General features: G+C 45.4%; 1 protein-coding gene across 2 annotated transcripts in view; it reads right to left on the reverse strand.

Annotated features, from left to right (window-relative positions):
- Positions 1-20,572, reverse strand: part of LOC149447878 (leucine-rich repeat and fibronectin type III domain-containing protein 1-like protein) — a 789,142-nt gene that overhangs the window by 304,229 nt on the left and 464,341 nt on the right. For both annotated transcript variants that reach the window (XM_089652000.1, XM_089652001.1), the window contains exon 4: positions 10,955-11,009. The gene's annotated coding sequence lies outside the window, so the exon portion shown is untranslated. The remainder of the gene's footprint in view (positions 1-10,954; positions 11,010-20,572) is intronic.

The raw sequence follows: 20,572 nt of genomic DNA on the forward strand, positions 1-20,572 counted from the left end.
TATAGTTGTGTGCGTTGCATTTCTGTGAGGAGACTTGGAGACAGACAAGGGTCTGAGGACTGAGGATTGACCAAAGCAGTGCAGTCAGACCAGGATCAGGATGATGGAACTGGACCTGTGAGGACTGGGGTGACCTCAAGAACAAGAAATAAAAAAGCAAAGAAAATGTATATAAAATATATTGTTCTATACTGCTCCTATTATTGCTTCCATGGAAACAGTGTCATTCGATTTACATGGGGTACCACTACTTGCCTCCTTCTAAATATGTTTGTTGCCTGGCTACGTCTTGTGTCAAGTCTATTTAAATCACAGACCCGAACATGTATACTGGAAATATTTACCCTAGATGAAGTCATCTCAGAACAAAATGCATTAGAACCCTGTGACGCCATCATGCACATTGAGGCTGCACACACCATGAGATTAGAGGAGTTGCTGCTCTTACATGAGTTTGGGCTTTTTGATCCTTTGTTCTGGGTGTAAGCACAGGAGTGTAAAAAGTGAGTTTTTACTACTATTATCCAATGTTTTAATAAAGGTTGTTTGGGCAATGAGCCACCGTGCTTTCCTGCTTCACCATGTGTTGGATGGAGTGTTATATAAAGGAATAGAGGAAGTTTATTTTCTCTGTTGGTACCTGTGTAGTTGGAATTGGATGGTAACATCTGCTTTCCTTGACCATCTTATTCAGTTAAAAAGTCAATACTAGGAGGTAAGCTCATCACCACTTTGGTGTCCACAGGAGGGAAACAGCATTTGTCTGGAAGACCAGGAGTGTGGACATCTCACCTTCATCAATTGACTTTGCACTTTGAGGATATTGATTCACACTTTGCCGATTAACTGACTATTAATGGACTTTGCACTTTGTGGTTATCGATTTGCTGATTAGCACTAGAGCACTTCTATAGGGATTGGATTAGTACTTTATGTTCTGCACATATGATTTTCTGCATTATTTATTTGGTTATTATATTGATAGAGAGGGCTGTTTTTTACATTAATACTGAAAATGTGTCAGAATTTCTCATGCTTTAGCTGGTCAGTGACTCAAAGCACAACAGCCAGGCAACTATTTACAGGTTTCCTTTAGAGCCCATTTGCCCTGGGAAGCAGCGTGTTTTAGGCTGCAGTAATGTGCCAGGGGGCGCTGTAATAAGTGTTTTATTGGGGAAAAACATTTGTTTGGAAGAACAGGAGTGATGCACATTTTATTGCAACACACAATTTTTTTTTGTAAACTTTATATGAAGGGAACAAAGTGACAAGTTATTCATGTCACTGCACAGCAGACCAGTGCATTGCACTTGCTGTGTGGTGACATGCTATGCCACCCAGTATTATGCAGACATGCTCCATAATATTGCACTTCCCTGCACCACACCATGCAGTGTTGTAATGAGAACAGAGCACATAAAAACAATTGTTTTCTATGTGCCCTAGTGGTGACTAGCATTCTTCCAGTGTAGAAAGACAGCAGTCACTGCTCTAGTGTGAGCGGGCCCTAAAAGCCACACTGTCATCACTATTAAATATTTTGTTTAAATAGTGCTTTGGAAAAGGGCTCATTCGTTCGGCCATTCAGGGCTGTACCCTGGCCAGATCAATGTATTTCTATGGCTGGTATCACGAGGAGTTTGCAACCAGCCTCAGGCAGGAAGCCTGTACAAATTAATAACAGGCTGACACTGTACATGGCTGTTTTCATGTAATTAGTGGCCACAGAAATACACTACTCTGGGGGCTGCATGACCCTAAACGGCCATGTGAATGAGCCCTTAGGCTTATGTTGATGGCATCAGTTTGACGTCATTCAGAATTCAAAGACTTCTGAATTTGACCTCTTTCTGATCTGCATTTAACCTGCTTTAAAGTATAATTACAGGCATCAGCATGTTATACATAGTTACATTGGTCCAGCATGGACCAATGTAACAATGTATTCGACATACCTATCCAATTCCCCTGATCGCTGGAAATCACAGACGTAGATACCACTACTCCAGTGATCTCCACTTGCTTCTGAGTCCTGTACTGAGTGGCCGGCCTGATAAATACAGAACATTGGCCGCTCAGCATGAGCTCCATTCAGAGAATGCTTTGCATTTTCTGAATAAATGCAACATGTTTTATGACTGGACGAGGTGGACAGCGTGACATCCCTGCCTCACATCTTTACCTTGTCCAATCAGAGAAGGCTTTGCTTTCATTCAGAAAAAGCAAAAACAATCTCTGAATGGGCCTCGTGCTCAGTCGCCGATTGCTGACAATGCCAGAGGAGCCATTCCTTGGCACGGGACCAAGAAGAGAAGCAAGCAGAGATCACTGGAGTAGCAGTGTCTACTTCAGTGATTTCCAGGTCCCAGTGGCATTAGCCAGGTATGGTATATACCAGGGGTCCTCAAACTTTTTAAACAGGGGGCCAGTTCCCTGTCCTTCAGACTGTTGAGGGCCGGACTAGGTCATTACTGGGAGATGTGTATTGTAGATCAGTAGGCAGGGGTGTACTGCTCGTACTGGGTGATATGGGGGAAGTGAACTGTAGGTAGGTACTGGGGGGTGTACTGTAGGTAGGTACTGGGGAAGTTGTACTGTAGATCGAGGAGGGGAGGTGTATTATGAATCTGTATTTAGTTGGGGGAGGTGTATTGTAGATCAGGGGTTAAGACTAAACCCCTAACCTACAATACACTTTCCCCAACTACATACAGATCTCTAACACACCTCCCCCACTACCTAACCGTTTAGTGGGGGAGGTGTATTATGGATCGGTACCTCCTGGGCTTGCCTCCAGGTTCTGCAGCACAGCCACCACCAGCAGCATCAACTCCTTCACTGCCTCCCCCTCATAGCAGCCGATCAGCCGCTCCATCTCCTGGTAGATGAAGGCCGTCAGAGTGGAGACCCATTCTCCTCCTGGTACACCAATCTGTCCTCCAGCTCCATCATAGACAATGACTGGGACCGCCACTCTAGCAACCATTGCCCCCCCCCCCCCCCCCCCCGACGCCACCATCAACACACCCAATCACTTGCCATCCTCCCTTTCGCCACCGCTGATAACACCATATTAAAAGCACTAACCTGCAAAAGATGAAGCGGGCCATCCCCACACCCTCCAACAGCTGGGTAAATAACTTCGACAGGCCGTATCTGGCCTGCAACTCATGGGGCCCCCTGGCAATAGGGGATCATGGGGCCCCTGTGTCCTTACCCACACTCAAAGCACACCCAAAAAAAAGCCTATAAAAAGGTACCAGGAGCATTTCATGGGGTCCCCTACTGACCCCGGGCAGTGACCGAGAGTTCGAATGGTCAGTCCGCCCCTGGCAGACAGAAATGCTGAAGAAGCAACGCTGATAATTCAGTGCAAATAGAGAGAAGCTAACGGAGATACTATTGGTGAGTATTAGAAATGTATTTTCTAAAGCCGTACTTAATAAAACTGTTGAATAACAATGACAGGGCCTCTTAAATGGAAATCAGTTATATGAGATAATCATGGAGTTTGCCATTGCTGAATATTCCAGAAAATGCTAATTGATTGGCTGTCATGTTGTCGCATAAGACTGATTTAATAAAGGAATTCAGAATGTTCACTCAAATCATGTGAAGAATAACTTCAATTATCCAACACTGTGAAAAGCTAACTCGCATTTATGTATTTTATCCGCATATGAAGGGATTACTGAAGTGAATCTTCACACAACTTATTGTGTAAACATTCTCTCAAACCCTTCAGTGAATCAGTCCAATTGACTTTTATCCTTGCTGACTCACTGATCTAGAACAGGTATCAAGAAAAAGAATCCTGACACTTGTTCCAGGTCTTAGCCTGGCCAGTAGGCTGATCAGAACCCCCCCCCCCCCCCCCCAAAAAAAACCACATGGATTCCAACATCCAAACATTCAAGGTGAATGGAAGAATCCTCCCCGCTGTGCAATTGTATTCTGACAGCAGGAACTGCTTTGCTGTCAGAATACATTGATTAGTGGCTACAAACTGCTGATCGACAAAAGTTCTGCAACAGTCCTGTTTAATAAAAGTCAGTCGTTAAATTGACTTCTTTTGAGTGTGAACGGCCATAGATGGATCGAAATATGGCCAGTCCCTGCTGAACAGGATATGTTTTCATCTATCTACAGGCATCTTTAGACTCAAAAGTATTGGAAGCAAGACACAGTCAGACAAAACACAGGTCACAATGGCAGCCCATGTACTTATCCCATGATGGGGTTTCTTAAAGTGTAAGGATCCATCCACACCAGGTCCATTGGGACACCGTTGGGCAGCCTTGTCCGATGCAGTCCCAATGCAAGACCAGGTATTGTCAGTGTTTACAATCAGCTCAGTTCACACCACCACCATGCGGGGATGTGCACTTTAAGCACAGTGTGGTGCGATGCAATCCACTGTACTGCTGCCAATAAAAATGCAGTATTACTTTTGGACATTTCATTAAAAAAGAAGGGTTGCCGTGTGATGAACTGTCTCCAGCGCATCAACACTGCAACCTTCTCACTAAACAGCAGCAGCTTCATTTTAATGCAGCTGCTGGTGTAAACAGACCCCTAACATTATCAATTAATTTTTCCTTTTAGATCGCAACAAAAGCATTCTGTTTTAACTGAACAGTTAAAAAAAAAAAAAAAATATCAATCCTGCAAAAAATCTAGTGAGCTGATAACTTCTCACTTTCAGTGCTGTTATCAGTTATATTTTTCCCTGAGGACTACACAACCATACCTCTCTATGTTATGGAAAATAGGAAAAGGTGAAAGTTTTGTAGTCCTATCATAATTCTATCCTTATATAGAAGGGTAAGAAAGTGAGTCCATCCTAGAACTGGAAGAGTATAACTGGCGGAATTCCAAGGTGAAGATAAAATAAACTAAACTAAGCTTGAAAAAAGAAAACAGCAGCCATCTAAGGACTGGTAAGCTGCAATATATTACTTTGTTTTTGTTTATATACACTATTAGGTTACAATGTCTTCCATATGGCCAACACATCTAAAAGCCCAAGCACAGAACCTTTTCTGAACTGGATGTAGGATGACAGTAAACCCACTTCTCATGTCATAGCTTACAGGCCCATACTAGGTTTTGGTGCTCTAAGGGTAAAATGGAGTAAAACAAAGATTGCCCTTGATCCTTATAGAGGTTACAACATTTTCTAGAAAAAAAAAATAAAAATGAGCCTTATGATCCCTTTCCTATTAGTAGCGTTGGCAACAAGCCCTATTTTCACCAGCCAGGCTGCACCAACCAGGTGGCAATCTTAACAGTAATGCATAGACATCCAATTTCATGTCATATTGACCTACAATACAGCAGGCACCAAGAGACATACATAAGAAGCACATAACAGATGAGGGAACTGCAGCTAACAGACTGACATCACTATTATTTCAATACACCAAGGTTGTTAAAACTATAATCCAGATACAGTAATACCTTAAAATTAGCACACAAGAGATGAAAGCAGGAAATCTGCAGGAAACATCTGCAGAGTAGATGAGATCCCAGGATACGATAGAGAAAACACTCAGCAAAAAATGCTAAATGTGACCTTTTTCCAGATTTAAATATACTTAGATAAATATCTGCTACATAAAATACTCCCAAAATGTAGCTTGCTCTGCAGTATGATTCACCCTTTCAAAGAGATCTGTTCCCAGCTAATAAATGTGCAGTCTATCCAAGACTGATATGGTAGATGCTGGAGAACTACATCAGAGCTAGGTCACCTAAACACACTTTATGCATCTCAGGGGCTCCATTGGCAAGAACAATAATATGGTTCTCAGGGGCTCCATTGGCGAGATCAATAATATGGTTCTCAGGGGTTCCATTGGTGAGGTCAGTATTATGGGTCTTAGGGGCTCCACTGGTGAGATCAATAATATTTTCTTTATTTACATACCATAGTTGACAATCATAGGAATATCCCATTTTGCCTTGCTGATTAGTAATTGGTTTTATATCAAAAAGAATGCAGCAAGACTGGAGGGAACAGATAGGATCTATATGCTGTCAAACCAGCAAGTAGGAAGAGAAACAGGAACAGCAACCGAACATCCCACCACCAGAGTCCCAAAGACCTAACCTAGACTCCTCTACCCAGATGTGACATATCACTTTAGGTGGATTGATCCTTAAAAGGAGGACTCCAGTCAGGTTGCAACTGACAAATCTGTATGTGCACATAGAGGAATCCGTGTCCTTATTGGCTCTTTTTGATTAGGAATAAAATCAAGGCCTGCAAACTTAAAACTGCAAATCAGCTGCCAACAACTGAGCATCAGTTTCTAATTGTTGCTGGGGAAAGGTCACTTAATAATATACTGTAGAATCCACTAAAGAGAGGTCTCTGTGGGGATACACTTAAAGATGATCTCTGGCCAAAAAACTGTAGACCTATGCAATCTCTTAATAAATGATGCAACTGTGTAGGCACAGCCCTATACAGCTGCACAAATTTCAAAAGTGACAGAGGCTGCAGGGAAGAAGAACCTCTGCATGCTGTCAGAAAGGGGAAGGAAGACATTTGCACAATGGTACATATGGTAACATACAACAAGGTGCAAAAGACTGAGGTTGTAAAGTGTAAAAGTGAAAGTTCAGGAAGTAATGGAGAATTTATCCAGTGGAGACAGATGCAGCAACAATAACACAATTTTTGTAAATTGTGGAAAGGTTAAAACCTTGTTCAGACTTTTATTGCCATGTGCGCCTTCCTTCCTGACCCAGGTTCCCTTAATTTCTTGTCCTTGTGTCACAGGGGTGTCACTGAGACACAGTGAGAGGAAATCATCCCAATGGACTCACAATAAAAAGGTTCAACCATTTTGGAGGAGGTTCAACGACTTTCCTACTCTCTTCAAAACTAGAAAAAAATCCGGCTGAAGTTTCTTTAAGGTTGAAATGCTTCAAATCCCTTTGTTTCCTCCTCCTTTTGACAGGCATAATTGAGCTAAACTATAGATAGGTGGACCTCTTTTTTGGAAAATTATTTTTATTAGTTTTTGCATAAGATACAACATACAAAACATTGAGAGTACAGTTGCGAGTCATTAACCGCGACAAGCAGCATAAAAAAGGAAAAATCATATACAACCAAAACTGTGCCTGCCATTGTCCTGACAAATTATTATTATTATACAGGACTTGTATAGCACCGACAGTTTGCTCAGCGCTTTACATAATGGAGGGAGACATTACAGTAACAATACAGTTCAATACAAGAGGGATTAGAGGGCCCTGCTCCTTGGAGCTTACAATCTAGGAGGGAGGGGATAGTGGTACAAGAGGTAATTAGCTGTGGTGGATGGAGTGGTAGGAAGAGTAGAGGATTGCAATATTAGCTGCGGTCGGGGTAGGCTTCCCTGAAGAGATGGGTTTTCAGAGTGCGCCTGAAAGTGAGGAGAGTAGGCGATAGCCTGATAGATTGGGGTAGGGAGTTCCAGAGGATGGGTGAAGCCCTTGAGAAGTCCTGGACATGAGCATGGGAGGAGGAGACAAGGGAGCTAGAGAGTAGGAGATCTTGCGAGGAGCAGAGAGTGCGGTTTGGGTGGTATTTAGAGATAAGGTCGGTGATGTAATTAGGGGCAGTGTTATGAATGGCTTTATACGTCAGTGTTCGTGGTTTGAATTTTATCCGTTGGGCAATTGAAAGCCAGTGGAGGGATTGGCAGAGAGGGGTGGCAGATACAGAGTTAGTAAGGTGAATGAGTCTGGCAGCAGCATTCATGATGGACTAGAGTGGGGATAGCCTGCGATGAGGTAGGCCAGTGAGGAGGGAGTTGCAGTAGTCAAGGCGTGATATAATAAGGGAGTGAATGAGCTGCTTAGTGGTTTCAGAGGTTAGGAACGGTCATATCTTGGAGATGTTGCGGAGGTGAAGTCTACATGAGTTTGTCAGCGATTGGACCTGGGACCTGGGGATTGGATATGGGGACAAATACCCATAGAAGAATGGCTACACAGAATACAAACACAAGCGCCCCACCATGTTCCACTGAATAAAGTTACATTAAGAGGACAATTCACTCTCCATTACAGAAGCAAAGAGGCAAGCTTAATCAGAGCAGTGTAACAACAGTATACAGTAAGTACTGTGACAGAAATAGTACAGGAAACCAAAAAAAAAAAAATAAATAGAAACCCCAACAGAAGAAAAACACTTTGGAATATAGCTCAATATGAACCAGTGAGGGAGGATGCTACCTACCCACCCCAAACCTTGTCAAACTTGAGAAGTGCACCTCTATAGGGGTAGAGTCTTATTTACCTGAGATTTCCAAGCCTCCACAGTGGGAGCATTTGTTTGTTTTTTTTTCCATGAGAGAACCACATTTTCTAGCATGGAAGAAAAGTAAGGTGAGCTTGATCCAGTGGATGCCATGCCATGCCTTTCTGACACCTGCATAGTAATACCAGATCAGAGTAAGGACCCAATCAGAGCGCTTGAGCCCATTGGCACAATGCAGTAGCTCATAGCAACCGGTGTTTATGCTGCATCCTGTTGCAGGGGGTTACCGCACAGCATTGCTGCCCTGGTAGAGTGAATACAGAGGATGTGGAGACACAGCATAGCTAATAACTAATCTAGATATATAGGAACACATCTAGGCAGTGTGTTCTGCACAGATCAATGCAGAAATAAACACAAGCATCATTACAAGCAGCTCCAATAGATAGATTGGCATTGGTCATACCAGGGGACCAGGGTGCGCTGCCTGTCTTTCCTATCTACACCAAAATCTACACTGACACACAAAGAGTCGCACTTACATCACAGTCTGCAGCGTTCCCCTTTACATTAGGGTCCACTGTGTTCCCATTTACACCAGGGTCCCCAGAGTTCCCCTTTACACTGTAAGGGGGAACCCTGCGGACTCTGATGTAAAGGGGAAATCTGTGGACTGCAATGTAAAAGGGAATTCTTTAGTCTAATATACATCACAGTCTGCAGCGTTCCCTTTCACATTAAGGTTCACTGTGCTCCCATTTACATCAGGGTATCCAGAGTTCCCCCTTACACTGTAAGGGGGAACCCCGCAGACTCTGATGTAAAGGGGAACTCTGTGGATTGTGATGTAAAAGGGAGCTCTGTGGACTCTTGTGTAAGGGGGATGGGGGTGCTCTGCTGACCAGAGACCCCCCTTACATCAGAGTTTACCTTTATACCAAGTCTGCAGCATTCCCCCTTACATTAGAGTCCTCATGGTTTTCTTTTACAGTAGGGTGCGCTCAGTTCCCTTTTACATCAGGGTCTGCAGAGTTCTCCCTTGCACTATAAAGGGGAACCGTGCAGACTCTGATGTAAAGGGAAAGTCAGTGCTGGGTTATATTAACCAGACCTTCATGTAAAGTGAGAAATATGTTTCTTGGTTTTTATTATACCTTAAACACATTGATAATACCACTAGCTACATGTTTGTAGTGTAAATATTGATATTTGCACTGTTTTACTCTGATAACGGACAATTTATGTACTTTTTTGAAGCAGCAGTAAAAAAAAAATTTGGCTCTGTCAGTAAATTTCATGTGTTGTGCCAGTAAAGAAAAAAAAAAAAAAAAAAAAGGATATGGTGCTGTCAGTAAACTTCACTTCTGGAGGTTAACAACACTGGATTACAGGCAATATGATTCCTAGGTCTTAAACATACTAGAGGAGCAGACCTCTCTAGCTTCTATATTGACAAAAGTAGTACGGAGACGTATGGCCCAAATATACTCAATGATGCATCATACACAACCGCATTAAAATATACGAGGAACACAACAACACTGCAATTCCTGTTTATTTGTACTTCCACCCCACAGTCATCCTTGAGAATGGCATTGCAGGCACTGCATGTCCTGCACACTCTAATGGACTGGTTTTAGGGAGGATTATCTGATAATTACTTTATATTCATGTTAGATCAGATTAGTCCTAGGAGGGGCTTTACATTATAATGTCACAATCATTAATACACTCTTGTACTAGAGGGACTGAGTCATCATTAAATTACCGTTATTACACTCTACTCCAATGAATATGAACACACATTTCACAACTTGTAACACATTCCTCTAACATTTAACACTGATGTGAAACAAACTTGTCTTGCAAGCCAGAAGAATATGGAACAGTTGGGAAAGAATTGCCCCCAAAACAGGTTGTACAACAATAACCAGTCAGAATGAAGGATGCACAAGTATGACATAGGCAAAATAATATCGAAAAAGAGACCTGGCAGTGGTGGAAAGAAATGGATGGACACATTATGTCACTGTCATTGGTATACTCTGGTCCTAGGAGGGACTGACCTTTAATCATTTCCCTGTCACTAGTATACACTGGTCGCAGGAAAGACTGAGCCAATATTATGTCACTGTCATGGGCATACTTTGGTATACATAGGAGGGACTAACACATGACCATGCCAATGTTTTTAGTATACTTTGGTCCTATAGGAGACTGACCCATTATTACATCACTGATATTATTATGCTATGGTCCTAGGTAGAAATGGCCCATTATCAAGTTACTGCTATTATTACAGTTTAGTCCTAGAAGGGGCTGACCCATTTCATGTCACTTATTTTGGCCCAAGACTGTACTAATACTGTGTCATAGTCATTATTACACTCTAATCGGGATCAACCCATGATACCATCACTGTTATCATTACATCCTGGTGCTAGGAAGGACTGACCCATTATTGTGTCACTGTCCTTAGTACACTCTGGTCCTATGAGGGATTGATGATCACATCATTAGTACACCCTGGTACTAGGATTGCTGGATTAACATGTAATTATTATATTTTGGTTTAAAGAAGGTCTAACCCATTAAAATGTTTTTGTTCACACTATAAAAATGAAAACACACCAGGATAGACTGTAGAGTTCCTTGAAAGCATAAGCCTGTTTACTCAAGTAAGTATAGCTGACTCACCTGTACAATGCAGTCCTCTGAACACGGATCCCGTTGAGCAGCTCTGCACTGGTGCCTAGTGGAAAAAAGAAGACCATTTTAATCTAAGAATAGAGTATTGATCATAATATTGAACTAGTAAAGGGTCAAGTATGTAGAATAACCACAGTCTTTACACATAGCGGTAAATACATGATTTCATGTATTTGCACAGAGAAATCAATAATGAATTTTCTCTATTCAACAAGGATTTTTGAAGGTACATGGCAAGACCTCTATGCTAAACCATGCACATCTGACAGTTTAGCATCAGGCTTCAGGGAGTTTTCTCCTCATCCGAATACAGACAAGGTACCATTCTACATACAGCGGGTACAAGCACTGTATGGTCTGGGATACCATTGGTTTTCAAAGTTGCTTGAGAGCTCTATGCTGCCATTTTTCACTTATGTAACAATGACTGATACTGTGCTGTAATCCCTTGTGTATACTTGAATGTTCTTTTCCAATTGGATCATCTTAATAAAATAGATTAACTGTGAGGGTGAACAAACTATGTCTGCAAAAACACTGTACGTCTGCTTTAAAAGCCATAAAATAATCCAACACCAGCATTGTTTGATTTAAAACCGGCAATCCGCTATGCAAATTTCAGTTGGTTCCCGATGAACTGACCAAAATTCACTCCGTTGGTGGCTCTGTCACCATCCCCTTGTCTAGTTTAATCCAATAATGTTATAATTTTATATTTTCATAGTATGTATTTTCCCTGATGAAGGGGACAGCGTACAGTCCCTGAAACACATTGGCTTTGGCACCAGCCATATGTTTGGAATAAAACTTCATTTCAGACTCCAAACCTTGGTGTGATACTTCGATTTTCAGGCCCCATTCACATGGGCCGGAATCCGCTTTGCTCAGCAGGGGATCTGTCAGCTGATCAAAGCAGAGCAGGTAGATGACAGGTCTGTGTCAACTCAGTTTATGCAGAGCGGACACGGACACAGCCCACTCTGCTCTATTGGGAGCTGGGTGTAAATGGCCTGGACACAAGTCCATTGACACCCGCTGCTCCATGGAGATGAATAGGGTCCATCTAAAAAACTGATACGTGGACCCAATCAGACCGATCGTGTGAAAGGGGCCTTATACTCAAACATCATTTCTACAGTCCAAGGCCACTGTTCCAGTTCCTTGGTTCACAAGAGCAGCCTACTCATCACCTCTATACTCTGTTGGCATACCACCAGTACTTTTTTTGTCAAATACGTCAATTAGTACCCAAGTATATCTACCTAAGGTTCCAGCACCATCAATTTTATTCTGTTCTATTCATGATCATCTAATGAAATCAACAACTAAAACTAAATTCCAGGGCAAAAGTGGTGTTACAATATGCATGGTCTTAGGTGCTTGGGGCAGCCAATTAGTGCCTTTGTCTCACTGCGGTTGCAGTGAGGAAATAAAGTATAGACAGCCTTTAGTGAGAACAGCAGCTTGGAGCAACAGAACTGAAATCAATATTTGACTTTTGAGCCACATTAATGTCACCTCATTAACAGGAAGGGTTGAGGTAATTGACAAATTATTTTGGTTGCTCTGCATAACACACGCTGCTGTTTCTTCATAACAAATCTTCACACTGCACATGTTCTCCTACGTGCAAGTTAACGGTCTGTTCCTGCAGCAATTTAAGGATTTATCAATATTCACTTGAAAGGCGCAACCATAATATTATAAAGGTCATATGAAAAATTGTAAAGAACAAAATATTAATAAAAAATGATTCATGTTTTTGACAGCAAGCTGTTACTGCATCGTTTATAAAGTATGTTAAGCCGCCTAAAACCTTCTATATACAGTTAGGTACATATACATATATTTGGACACAAGCACAATTTTCCTACTTTTGGCTCTGTATGTCACAAAAAAAAAATTAAACTAAACAATCCAAATGAATTTGAAGTGCAGACTTTCAGCTTTAATTCAAGGGGTTGAACATAAATATCAAGTACAGCAACCATTTTTATACACAGTCCCTCCATTTTCAGGGGCTCAAATGTAATTGGACAAATAAATATAATTATAAATAAAATGTTCATTTTTAATATTTTGTTGAGAATCCTTTACTGGCAATGACTGCCTGAAGTCTGGAACCCATGGACATTACCAAAAAGACTGTGTTTCCTCCTTTCTGATGCTTTGCCAGGCTTGAACTGCAGCTGTCATCAGTTGGTCTATGTTTGTGGCTCTTTCTGCCTTTAGTTTTGCCTTCAGCAAGTGAAATGCATGCTCAATTGGGTTGAGATCAGGAGACTGACTCGGCCATTGCAGAATAGTCCACTTCTTTTCCTTCAAAAGCTCCTGGGTTGCTTTTGCAGTGTTTTTTGGATCATTGTCCATCTGTACTGTGAAGCGCCGGCCAATCAACTTTGCTGCATTTGGCTGAATCTGGGCTGACAGTATATCTATAAACACTGCAGAATTCATCCGGCTGCTTCTGTCTTCTGTCAAATCATCAATAAACACCAATGGCCCAGGGCCACTGGAAGCCATGCATGCCCATGCCATCACACTGTCTCCACCATGTTTTACAGATGACGTCGTTTGCTTTGGATCATGAGCTGTTCCAAGCCTACTCCACACGTTTTTCTTCCCGTCATCCTGGCACAGAATAATCTTAGTTTCATCCGTCCAAAAAATGCTTTTCCAGAACTGGTCTGGCTTTTTTAGATGTTTTTTGGCTAAACCTAATCTAGTTTATTAATGGTTTGCACCTTGTGGTGAACCCTCTGTATTTGCTCTCATTAAGTCTTCTTTTGATTGAAGACTTTGACAACGATACGCCCACCTCCGGGAGAGTGTCCTTCACTTGTCTGGATGCTGTGAATGGGTTTTTCTTTACAATAGAGAGGATACTGCGATCATCCACATCTGTTGTCTTCCATGGACATCCATGCCTTTTTTATGTTGCTGAGCTCACCAGTGCGTTCTTTCCTCAGAATGTACCAAACTGTTGATTTGGCCACTCCTGATGTTGTTGCTATCTCTCTGATGTATTTGTTTTGTTTTTGAAGCCTTACAATGGCCTGTTTCACTTGCATGGACAGCTCCTTTGAACACATGATGTAGGTTCACAGCAATAGATTCCAAATGCAAATACCACACTTAGAATCAACTATAGACCTTTTATCTGCTTAATAGATAAAGAAATAACAAAGGATGCACTTTCAGCCCATACCCATTACATAACTACAGCTTGAATATGTTTTGGTAATTACCTGAAAAAAAAAAAAATTGTGCCCGTGTCCAAATATATATGGACCTAAATGTATTTGTGGATAGGGTGGGGAAGGATTATAACTGCTGTCATAGATTTTCCCTTGCTTTATGGCCTGCTGACAACTGTTTTACCAGACAGGAAAAGAGGGAAAATCTGCAACAGTGACACTGACAAAAATACAAATCTGACCAGGTTCTACACTTTCCCTCATCTATAAACAAAAAAAAAATTTTTATTTCTGTCTTTCTTGCAGTTGGCAAGTTCCTTGCTTCCTTTTTTTTTTTTTTTTTTTTAGTAAAAAGATCAAGCTGGCCCAAACAGCCTATTTCCCTTATTAATAGATGTGCTTGCTGTCAGTACTATATAAACTATACTGCATGTAGCTGATGCTAATACCAACATACAGAGGGCTATGTTCCAGCAGCAGGAAAGGGACTTCCTGTCCCGTTACTAGAATAAAATTGAATTGGTCTGAGTGGTGCTCAGCCATTTAAAAAAAGACTTGTATTTTATCAATGAATATAATGCTTCCTCTGGTTGACTGGGGTAGAGATCCACTCACCTCTCCACCTCAGCCAATCAAAGCAGGGCTTGTATCCATTTATAAAATACAAGGCTTCCTAAAAATGGCTGAGCAATGCTCAGCGAAACTTGATTTTGCTCCAGAAACAGGACAGGAAGTCGCTATCACACTGCTGGAGCATAGCGGTGCAATCTGTAGCTGATGATGCATAAAGTTCATACAGTGCTGACTAGAGATGAGCGAAGTATTCAAAAATTCGATTCGGCTGATTCGGCGAATTTGAGGAATAAATTTGATTCGATGCGAATATATTCGCTGCGATTTTAACTTATAAAAGGGTGTTTCTAGGCATCAGAGAGCCTTTATATTAGTGCAGAACACTGTACCTTTAATTTAAATGCCCTTGGAGTCTGCTGGGGAAGAGAAATAATACTGTCAGTCAGTATGACATGCAGATGAGTGCCGTCGATCTTAGAATCACCGCACACTTCACTCATTTGGGCAGTCACGGGGCCAAAACCAGAGTGTGGAGCCACAGTGCGGCGGTGGAGGCAGCAGCAATGGGAGGCCATACAGCACCCTATGACAAAAATGGAACCCACCAGCAGTGTGAGGAGACCTGAAAGTGGCACATGACAGAGTGTGGCGATGGAGACAGCAGCAATGGGAGGCCGTACAGGGACCCATGACACACTCTGGACCTGGCAGCAGCATTAGGAGGCGGTACAGGGGCCCATGGCAGATTACGGGCCTGGCAGCAGCAATGGGAGGCCCGTAATCTGCCAGCACCCTATGACAAAATGGAACACACCAGCAGTGTGAGGAGACCTGAAAGTGGCACATGGCAGAGTGTGGCGATGGAGACAGCAGCAATGGGAGGCCGTACAGGGACCCATGAGAGACTCTGGACCTGGCAGCAGCATGAGGAGGCGGTACAGGGGCCCATGGCAGATTACGGGCCTGGCAGCAGCAATGGGAGGCCCGTAATCTGCCAGCACCCTATGACAAAATGGAACCCACCAGTAGTGTGAGGAGACCTGAAAGTGGCACATGTTTGGGGCATGATTCATGGCGGATTTAGTCAGTTGTGTCAGGAACTGGTGGTTTGAAATCCAGACTAATCTACGCCTGATTCATTTTTACAAACGTGAGTCTCTCCACACTTTGGGTGGACAGTCGTGTCCTCCGCGGAGTTACAATACCTCCTGCCGCACTAAACACGCGCTCCGATGCCACGCTACTGGCCGGGCATGACAGCCTTTCAAGGGCAAATTCAGCTAGTTGGGGCCAAAGGTCAAGTTTCGTTGCCCAGTAGTCAAGGGGATTGTCTACCTCGGTTGGCAGGGTGCTGTCCAAGTAGGCCCAAGTCTGTTGTTTGAGGTCCTGCTCCAGGTCCACCTGATGCTGCTGCTGCTGCGGCTGGTTAGTAGTTTCCTCACTGCGCTGGTGAAGAAAGCTACTCATCATCGACTGCAGACTGAGGCAGCCGCTGCTGGTGGAGCTGCCACTGCTCCTACCACCCCACCCCTCCCCTGCTGCCATGGCAGCGGAACGCGAGCGCACAGGGCCCACAGTGTCTGAGGATGGACGTTGGCGCAGAAAGGCAGAGACCAGCTGACTATATAGGTGGTTTTTATAGTACTTTATTTTGGCCTCCCTCTCAGCAGGTGTGAAAAGGGCCACCATTTTTGAACGGTAGCGAGGGTCCAACAAGGTGGACAGCCAAAAGTCATCCCTCTGTCTGATGGTTATTATTCGGCTGTCGCTACGCAAGCAACCGAGCATGCTATGGGCCATTTGTGCCAAGGAATGCGAGGGACTCCCTGCCTCCATCTCCACAGCATACTGCCACGGTGCGTCTGGGTCCTCTGTCTCCTCCTCCTCCTCTACCAGATGCTCCTGCTCCTCCACTCCTGTCCGCTGAGTGGAAAAACCACCCATTTCACTCAATAATTCCTGAGCACCAATGTCCTCCTCTACCTCCTCCTCTTCTTCCTGTCCTGCCCCCACAGGGGTCATGTGGCGTTGAGATCTGTGCGCCACGTCTACCGCACCCTGACCAGCCATTGTTAACAGCATTTGTTCCAGGACGTGCAACAGAGGAATGACGTCGTTCATCCCATAGTCCTGCCGACTCACGAATAGCGTGGCCTCCTCAAAGGGCCTGAGCAAGCGGCAGGTGTCACGCATGAGCTGCCAATGGCTGACATCGAAGTTACACAGGGGAGTACCTTTATCCGCTTGTAACATCAGGAAATCGGTGATGGCCTTTTGCTGTTCGTAAAGGCGGTCTAACATATGTAGGGTTGAATTCCACCTTGTTGCAACGTCACAGCATGAGGAGTCGGTACGGGGGCCCATGGCAGATTACGGGCCTGGCAGCAGCAATGGGAGGCCCGTAATCTGCCAGCACCCTATGACAAAAAATGGAACCCACCAGGAGAGTGAGGAGACCTGAAAGTGGCACATGGCAGAGTGTGGCGATGGAGACAGCAGCAATGGGAGGCCGTACAGGGACCCATGAGAGACTCTGGACCTGGCAGCAGCATGAGGAGGCGGTACGGGGGCCCATGGCAGATTACGGGCCTGGCAGCAGCAATGGGAGGCCCGTAATCTGCCAGCACCCTATGACAAAAAATGGAACACACCAGCAGTGTGAGGAGACCTGAAAGTGGCACATGGCAGAGTGTGGCGATGGAGACAGCAGCAATGGGAGGCCGTACAGGGACCCATGAGACACTGTGGACCTGGCAGCAGCATGAGGAGGCGGTACAGGGGCCCATGGCAGATTACGGGCCTGGCAGCAGCAATGGGAGGCCCGTAATCTGCCAGCACCCTATGACAAAAAATGGAACCCACCAGCAGTGTGAGGAGACCTGAAAGTGGCACATGGCAGAGTGTGGCGATGGAGACAGCAGCAATGGGAGGCCGTACAGGGACCCATGAGAGACTCTGGACCTGGCAGCAGTATGAGGAGGCGGTACTGGGGCCCATGGCAGATTACGGGCCTGGCAGCAGCAATGGGAGGCCCGTAATCTGCCAGCACCCTATGACAAAAAATGTAACACACCAGCAGTGTGAGGAGACCTGAAAGTGGCACATGGCAGAGTGTGGTGATGGAGACAGCAGCAATGGGAGGCCGTACAGGGACCCATGAGAGACTCTGGACCTGGCAGCAGCATGAGGAGGCGGTACTGGGGCCCATGGCAGATTACGGGCCTGGCAGCAGCAATGGGAGGCCCGTAATCTGCCAGCACCCTATGACAAAAAATGTAACACACCAGCAGTGTGAGGAGACCTGAAAGTGGCACATGGCAGAGTGTGGCGATGGAGACAGCAGCAATGGGAGGCCGTACAGGGACCCATGAGAGACTCTGGACCTGGCAGCAGCACGAGGAGGCGGTACACGGGCCCATTGCAGATTACGGGCCTGGCAGCAGCAATGGGAGGCCCGTAATCTGCCAGCACCCTATGACAAAAAATGGAACACACCAGCAGTGTGAGGAGACCTGAAAGTGGCACATGGCAGAGTGTGGCGATGGAGACAGCAGCAATGGGAGGCCGTACAGGGACCCATGAGAGACTCTGGACCTGGCAGCAGCATGAGGAGGCGGTACAGGGGCCCATGGCAGATTACGGGCCTGGCAGCAGCAATGGGAGGCCCGTAATCTGCCAGCACCCTATGACAAAAAATGGAACACACCAGCAGTGTGAGGAGACCTGAAAGTGGCACATGTTTGGGGCATGATTCATGGCGGATTTAGTCAGTTGTGTCAGGAACTGGTGGTTTGAAATCCAGACTAATCCACGCCTGATTCATTTTCACAAACGTGAGTCTCTCCACACTTTGGGTGGACAGTCGTGTCCTCCGCGGAGTTACAATACCTCCTGCCGCACTAAACACGCGCTCCGATGCCACGCTACTGGCCGGGCATGACAGCCTTTCAAGGGCAAATTCAGCTAGTTGGGGCCAAAGGTCAAGTTTCGTTGCCCAGTAGTCAAGGGGATTGTCTACCTCGGTTGGCAGGGTGCTGTCCAAGTAGGCCCAAGCCTGTTGTTTGAGGTCCTGCTCCAGGTCCACCTGATGCTGCTGCTGCTGCTGCGGCTGGTTAGTAGTTTCCTCCTGCGCTGGTGAAGAAAGCTACTCATCATCGACTGCAGACTGAGGCAGCCGCTGCTGGTGGAGCTGCCACTGCTCCTACCACCCCACCCCTCCCCAGCTGCCATGGCAGTGGAACGCGAGCGCACAGGGCCCACAGTGTCTGAGGATGGACGTTGGCGCAGAAAGGCAGAGACCAAATGACTACATAGGTGGTTTTTATAGTACGTTATTTTGGCCTCCCTCTCAGCAGGTGTGAAAAAGGCCACCATTTTTGAACGGTAGCGAGGGTCCAACAAGGTGGACAGCCAAAAGTCATCCCTCTGTCTGATGGTTATTATTCGGCTGTCGCTACGCAAGCAACCGAGCATGCTATGGGCCATTTGTGCCAAGGAATGCGAGGGACTCCCTGCCTCCATCTCCACAGCATACTGCCACGGTGCGTCTGGGTCCTCTGTCTCCTCCTCCTCCTCCTCTACCAGATGCTCCTGCTCCTCCACTCCTGTCCGCTGAGTGGAAAAACCACCCATTTCACTCAATAATTCCTGAGCACAAATGTCCTCCTCTACCTCCTCCTCTTCTTCCTGTCCTGCCCCCACAGGGGTCATGTGGCGTTGAGATCTGTGCGCCACGTCTACCGCACCCTGACCAGCCATTGTTAACAGCATTTGTTCCAGGACGTGCAACAGAGGAATGACGTCGTTCATCCCATAGTCCTGCCGACTCACGAATAGCGTGGCCTCCTCAAAGGGCCTGAGCAAGCGGCAGGTGTCACGCATGAGCTGCCAATGGCTGACATCGAAGTTACACAGGGGAGTACCTTTATCCGCTTGTAACATCAGGAAATCGGTGATGGCCTTTCGCTGTTGGTAAAGGCGGTCTAACATGTGTAGGGTTGAATTCCACCTTGTTGCAATGTCTCAGATCAGGCGATGCTGTGGAATTCCGTTCTGCAGCTCAAGGAGGGTGTGCTTTGCGGTGTAGGAATGGCTGAAATGCATGCAAAGTTTACGTGACATTTTAAGGATGTCTTGCAGTGGGATGGTGGATTTTAGGAACCGCTTGACAACCAGATTGAACACGTGAGCCATGCATGGCGCATGGCACAACCTTCCTTGACGCAGAGCAGACACCATGTTCTTTCCGTTGTCGGTCAACATGGTTCCGATTTTCAGTTTGCGCGGAGACAGCCATCTGTCGATTTCTCTGTTCATTACACTCAGAAGTTCCTCCCCTGTGTGACTACGTTCGCCAAGGCATACCAGGTGCAGCACAGCGTGACACCGTTGCGCCCTGCACATGTGATATGCCGGTCGGGTAATGGGACTTGGCACGGGGGTGGCGGCTGAGGACACGGCGGAAGAAGAGGTGGTAGAGGCGGACATCTTTGCTGGACCAAGGACGTGCAAACGTGGAGGCAAAAGCGGCGTGACCTGTCCAAGTTGCTGGTGCGGCTGTGCCGGCACCACGTTCACCCAGTGGGCCGTAAATGACATGTACTGTCCCTGACCGTAGTTACAGCTCCACACGTCGGCGCTGCCGTGCACTTTGGCAGAGACCGACATGCTCAAAGACTGGCCCACCATCTCTTCTACATGTAAATGCAGGGCTGGCACTGCCTTTTTGGCGAAGAAATGACGGCTTGGCACTCTCCACCGTGGCGCGGCACAAGCCATCATTTCTCGGAAAGGTGCTGAGTCCACCACTTGGAAAGGGAGGGACTGCAGCACCAGC

This window comes from Staurois parvus, unplaced genomic scaffold (genome assembly GCF_062004578.1).
Source record: "Staurois parvus isolate SC_StPar_1 unplaced genomic scaffold, SC_StPar_1.0 ptg000668l, whole genome shotgun sequence".
Taxonomy (NCBI): domain Eukaryota; kingdom Metazoa; phylum Chordata; class Amphibia; order Anura; family Ranidae; genus Staurois; species Staurois parvus.